Source organism: Ictidomys tridecemlineatus, chromosome 5 (genome assembly GCF_052094955.1).
Source record: "Ictidomys tridecemlineatus isolate mIctTri1 chromosome 5, mIctTri1.hap1, whole genome shotgun sequence".
Lineage (NCBI taxonomy): Eukaryota > Metazoa > Chordata > Mammalia > Rodentia > Sciuridae > Ictidomys > Ictidomys tridecemlineatus.
In genome coordinates, this window is record NC_135481.1 from 79813425 (window position 1) to 79820017 (window position 6593).

The 6593-nt window shown below is 34.9% G+C and overlaps 1 non-coding gene across 1 annotated transcript; it reads right to left on the reverse strand.

Annotated features, from left to right (window-relative positions):
- Positions 1-5571: 5571 nt before the first annotated feature.
- LOC120887073 (U2 spliceosomal RNA) lies at positions 5572-5754 on the reverse strand. The gene has a single exon (XR_005730241.1). It is a non-coding gene; the product is annotated as a U2 spliceosomal RNA (small nuclear RNA).
- Between the last annotated feature and the right edge of the window lie 839 nt (positions 5755-6593).

Below are 6593 nucleotides of genomic sequence, written 5' to 3' on the forward strand. Positions count from 1 at the left end.
TTTGAAAAACACTTTGGCAGAGCTTCAAAATGTTAAATGTCAAGCTACTATATCACCTAGCAATTTCACTCCTACATTACACACCCAAGAGAATGGAAAACATGTCCAACTTGTACCCAAGGTTCACAGCTCATTACTTACCAAAGCCAAAAAGTGAGGGGAGGGGAAGGCAAACATCCCTCAATTGATGAATGGATAAGAGAAGTGTACTGAATTCATACAACAGAATTTTATTCAATATAAAAAGAAATGAAATATTGATACATGCTATGGCATAGATGAATCTTGAAACATGCTAAGTAAAAAAAAGTCAGTCACAAAAAAATTGCATTATATGAATAATATAACAGATTGCAACTGTATAGAGACAACACATTACTGGTTGCTTAGAAATGGGAAAAGCAGGGAGAGCATTTGGGAAGTGACTACTAATTAAAAGATTTGTTTTTGGAGTGACAAAGAACACACTAAAATTGGGTTGGGGTTGTGGCTTAGCGGTAGAGTACTCACCTAGCACGAGCAGGTCCCTGGATTTGAACCTCAGCATCACATGAAAATAAATAAAAAAAAGATATTGTGTCCAACTACAACTAAAAAATAAATAAATAAAAGAATACTCCAAATTGTGGTGATAGCTGCACCTTCTAATTATACTAAAAACCATTGAATTGTACATTTCATATGTTTGAATTGCACCGTAGTGGATACTATCTCAATAAAACAGGTTAAAAAAAGAAAATGTAGGAAAAGAGAACTTTGGTTTGAACAATACTTGTGACTTTTTCCTTGTAATAATTAGGTAATTGTTTAGCACAGGAAAACAGTATTATATTATTAAATCAAAAAGAAGAAGATTACCTAACCTTAGTTTAATTTTAATTTCAGTAGTTTAGGGGAAATAAGATAATTTTAGAACTACCACCCACTATTTTATACATACGTAGACATAAAATTCTAACTAAAAACACTGTAAACCAGCAATCTTTTCTTCATACTTTCATATAATAAGTCCACTGATGCCCCTGAATGGATGACTAGCATTTTATAGCCTTTGTGCATTTTCAGCACTGGAGATAACCTTTATGTTATGGTTGTAGAAGTGAAACAAGTTCTGAGGCATGTCTGGCTGACAAAAAAAGGTATAATAGAAATCAAAGAGGAAGCAGTTCTAAAAAAACAATAGGGTATACTACTTGTTTTCTCTACATTTAATAAGAGTTTGCTGGGAAATTGAGCAAAACTGAATCCAGGGACTAGTAGATATCTATATACTCAAGAGTCAGAATGACTCAGCTGGGAAACAGATGGCACTGATAAAATACATCTCTGATCACTGCAAAAGAACGACAGTTTTTTCAGGTAAAACAATTTCTAAAAAAACAATTTAAAGAGTTTTATAGAATTATAATTCTAAGAACTACATCTAATAATAACTTATTGGTATCATGCATAAAGTTTAATTAAAGTATAATCAACAACAGTAACCTGCAATAGCTGCACTACAAGTACACTGTGATAGATAGATAGATAGATAGATAGATAGATAGATAGATAGATAGATAGATAGATAGATAATATAAATGAAACTACTACCACAATCAAGATCAGGAGAATTTCCATCCAAGTTTCCTCTTGACTCTTTGTCATCTGTACTCCTCCTCGACACCTGCCCCAGGTGAACACTGCTTTGATTTCTGTTTAGATTGGGGTTTTTGTACATGTACAAATGGAATCATACCACATGCAATTTCTTTAGCTTTTCTCTTTCAGCATAATGATTTTTTCTTCCTTTTTTTTCTTCATTTTTTCCAATAATGATTTTAGTATCCCTCTATATCAATAGTTCGTTGCTTTTCATTGATAACAGTATTCCCTAGCATCAATATAATACCATTTGATTATTCGTTTCTCAGTTGATAGACTTTTGAGCTGTTTTCAGTTTGATTAATTAAAAATAAATTGGCTATGAACATTTGTATGTAAGTTTTTGTGTGGTCATATGTTTCCATTTATCTTGAGTAGGACTTGAATGGCTGATCATATGAGAAGTATATGTTTAAATTTTCAAATAACTAGCCAGGCACATGGTATACACTTGTAATCCAAGCAATTTGGGAGGATCACAAGTTCAACACCACCCCTGGCAACTTAGCAAATCCCTGTCTCAAAAATAAAAAGGACTGGGGTGTAGCTCAGTAGTAAAGCACCAGAGGGTTCAATTCCCAACATTGGAAGAAAAAAAAGTTTTTAAAATAACTATGAAACTGCTTTCCAAAGTATATGTGTCATTTTAGATTCCAAACAATAGTATATGAGAATTTCAATTTCTCTATGACCACCCTAATCCTTAATATGGTCAGTCTTTTCATTTTAACCATTCCAATAGTTATGCAGATATACGTTTTTTGATGTTGTTGTTGTGTTGTTGTTTTTAGTTGTAGATGGACACATTTAAGATCAAACTCAGTGCCTTGCACATGCTAGGCAAGTGCTTTACCACTGAGCTACAACTGCAGCCTGTGTTTTGGTTTTAATTTGTGTTTTTCTAATAAATAAGATTGAATATCTTTTCATATGCTTATTCACCACCTATCTTAAAGCTTTTTTTTTTTCTCTCTCTCTCTTTTTGGCAGTACTAGGGATTGATTTTAGGGCTTTGTACATGCTACATGAGCACTCTACCAGTGAGCTACATGCCCTGCCTTATTCACCATTTATCTTCTTTGGAGAAGTATCTGTTAAAATATTTTGCCCATTTTAAAAACAGATTTTCTTGTTATTGGTTGTAAGGGTTCTTTTATATATTCTGTATGCAAGTCCTTTATTAGATATATCTTGCAAATGTTTTCCCTCAGCATGTGAATTTCCTATTCTATTCACTAATTTGCTAAGTTTTAGTAAACTGAAACTGAAACTAAAAGCTAAGAGTGGATACTGAATTTTGACAAATTATTACATTTATTGAGACAATTACAAGGTTTTCCTTCTAAAGTAAAAAATGAGAAATTCACTGATTTTCCAGTGATTATTGCTAGCTTTCATAGTTTGTGTCATATGCATCTACTGATCAGTACTCAGCTGAAGACTCAAGAACCCTTCAGACTCTTGTATAAACCTTTCCTCTGGCTTTTACTCTGAAAATTCTGATGCCTTCACCTTCCAAATCTTCAAACTAGTCCTCAACTCAAAGAGGTGACTGAGCTCTGTTTGGGCTCTTCCTACCTGTGCTTCAGCCTGGAAAATCTTCAGCCAGAGATAATCTTAGAAAACATGTTTCCTCTTCTGAGAAATCACTGTTATACACTGCAGGATATCTGAAGACAATTGGCTTATAGGTGAGAGGTTAATTCAGGTCCCTGTTAAACTATCTTGAGTGGTAGTAGAAGCAACACCATACATCTTTAATTACCTAATATTTTCCCAACCAACTACATACTTCAAATATTGCATAAGAACATATTTTGCACTTCAACTTTTTGAACCATTTCACAAGATGGAGGAAGCTTAAAAATTAGGAAAGATAAAAAGTTTAAAATAAACAATAAAAGCCAGGCATAGTAGTACTTGCCTGTTATCCCAGCAACTGTGGGAGGGTGAGGCACAAGTGTCACAAATTCTGGGCCAGCCTTAGCAACTTGGTGAGACCCTGACTCAAAATAAGAGCCGGGCTCAGTGGTTTATGCCTATAATCCCAATGGCTCAGGAGGCTAAAACAGGAGGATCATAAGTTCAAAGCCAGCTTTACCAATGGCATGGTGCTAAGCAACTCAGTGATACCCTGTCTCTAAATAAAATACAAAATAGGGCTGATGATGTGGCTCAGAGGTTGAGTGCCTCTGAGTTCAATTCCCAGTACCAAAAAAAAAAAAAAATGTGGCTCAACAGTATGGTAGATCACCCCGGGTTCAATCCCCAATATGAAAAAAAGGAAAAAAAATTTTAAATTTTGAGAAACGAGGAAAGCAATCATGATACTTCACCAAGATTGTAGCTCTAGCTAATAATTAGACAACTTAATTAAAACCTCAAACACTTGCAGAAAACACATGCAAACAAATATTTTGGTCACATTTCTTTTTTTAAAAAAATGAATTTAACCTTTATTTTATTTATTTATTTTTATGTGGCGCTGAGGATCAAACCCAGGGCTTCCCCTGTGCTAGGCAAGTGCTGCACCACTGAACCACAGTCCCAGCCCCAGTCACTATTTCTTAACTTTACAGTTTCAAGTCATCCACATATTTTAGGACTAGCAGCATTTTTGAAAACCTACCCTTTTACTGAAATTTTGCTCTTACTCAAAATTTGAGAAATTTGCTTAATAAGTATGGGAGACATGAGCGTAAAACTTAATTGTCATTTGAGCAGTTGTTACTCTAATGAAGTAAAAAATAAGTGGTATCATTTTCCAGAACAAGTTGTAGAATGACAGGAGACTGCAACTCAGAAGAGATCATTTTAAAAGGAAAACTTTCAAAGTGAAACAAGAAATGTATCTTCCCCTAGAAGTATTAAAAAAGAAAATCACATTGCCTCAGATTAGTTATTTTACATTTTCTGAACAGAAGAATAATCCTTTGGGCCAACAAAGGTGTGGAAAATTTTAAACACAGTTTTCATAAAGGAGGTACAACTGAAAAGGACTATACTACAACAACCGTTCCTGTAGGCTTTGTAGACCTTGATCACCTAAGTGTTTCTTGCCAACACTCTTATCAAATGGATGGAATGAGCTGGGAAGGCACAGCAGAAATGTTACTATGTAAGGGTGCCAAAGGGTGGGGATATGGATATCTTCCACCAATCACCTTAGAACAAAACATCTTGTGCTCCTTTTTGAGACTGGATGGGATGGCTACTAAGCAGGGAGGATGTGGTTTCCTAATGCAGCACAATAATCTTTCCAAAATGTTTTAAAATATTAAACATTTACTTTAAAAATTAAAAATAACATGGGGCTGTAAGTGTAGCTCAGTTGTAAAATGCTTGCCTAGCACATGCGAGGCACTGGGTTTGATCCTCAGCACCACATATAAATAAATAAATAAATAGGTAAATAAATAAATAAATGTATCATGTCCTCCTACAACTAAAAAAATATATATTTTTAAATGTGTACAATAATCCCAATGATTTAAGTTTATCTGATTTACCATATAAGGGGCTCTTAAGAACAGCTGGTTCAGCTCAATGTGGTAGACTCAGAATAATCAAATATAAGTGTTGCTTTTTCTGTTTGTTTGTTTTGTTTTGAGGATTGAACTCAGGGACACTCTACCACTGAGATGACAGCCCCAGTCTTTTTAATTTTTATTATTTTGAGACAGAATCTTGCTAAATTACTGAGGCTGGCTTTGAACATGTAATACTGTTGTCTCAGTCTCCTGAGTAGCTGGGTTAATAGACAAGTGCCACCACACCCAGCAAATGTGTTTTAATTAACAGTTTATCTGAAATCTTGCATATTCCAAGTTACTGTCTGAAATATCTGTAGCTACAATAACTTCTAAAAGTTACTATGCTCTTAAAAAAAACCCAGTAATCTCAAATGATAGAATGCTTTTCTGTGTTTGGGTGTGCACCATTCCTGAAGGTACTTCGATACTAGGTTGAAGCACAGAGTAGACAGAGCAAACTCCTATTCCATCTCCCTGCTGCAAATATCTATTTAATATATTGTCCTCAGAGGATAAATCAGATATTAAACCGATATGAACACTCTACTTGATCTTAGCCAAGAGGCCAAGAAGCAAGGCCAGACCTGTTTTGTGGTACTAAGGATAGAAGCCAGGAGTGCTCTACCACTGACCAATCCTCCAACCCTTTTTATTTTTTATTTTTCAAGACAAGGTCTTGCTAAGTTGCTTAGGGTCTCACTAAGTTGCTGAGGCTGACCTCAAACTTGCAATCCTCCTGCCTTAGCCTCCCCAGCCTCCTCCCCTCCTCCTCATGCACCATCACAACCAGTATGAGTTTATATTTCTACCAGCTTCTATTGCAGTTGAGAACATTCCTGTTCTTCCTAGTTTGTACCATAAACTTTATTGAGTGGGAACAAGTCTTTTGGCTGAACAAAGCTACAGAATCATTCTCTTTTGATGCTGCCCACAGTTCAGGCATCAGATTCCATGAGAGCCCTCTTCAGGTACATTTCTTGACTTACTTCCTGTGTTGACTCAATATAAAAAAACCATATCATTTAGTATCCAATTTCTTCACTTCCAAAAATATTGTCACGTTGCTTTGTATCAAGGAATAATGTGATGAATGACATTTATTTCTGATATTCTTACATGATTGCATATTTGAAATATCAACTGCAAGTTTAATTATCTGACTTACAAATTGCCTATTAGGACAACTTTTTATTCTGATAAATGCTTATAAGTGTAAAGAGTAAGGTAATATTTAAAATATTGGCAATAGGGCCAGGGGTGCATTTCAACGATAGAGCACTTGCCTAACATATTCAAGGCCCTGAGTTCAATCCCAGCATGGCAAAAAAAAAAAAAAAATTAAATACATAAAAATAAAATACTGGATATAAACAGAGCTAAGTTTTTCATTATTAAATCTTGGGACTGGGGTTATGG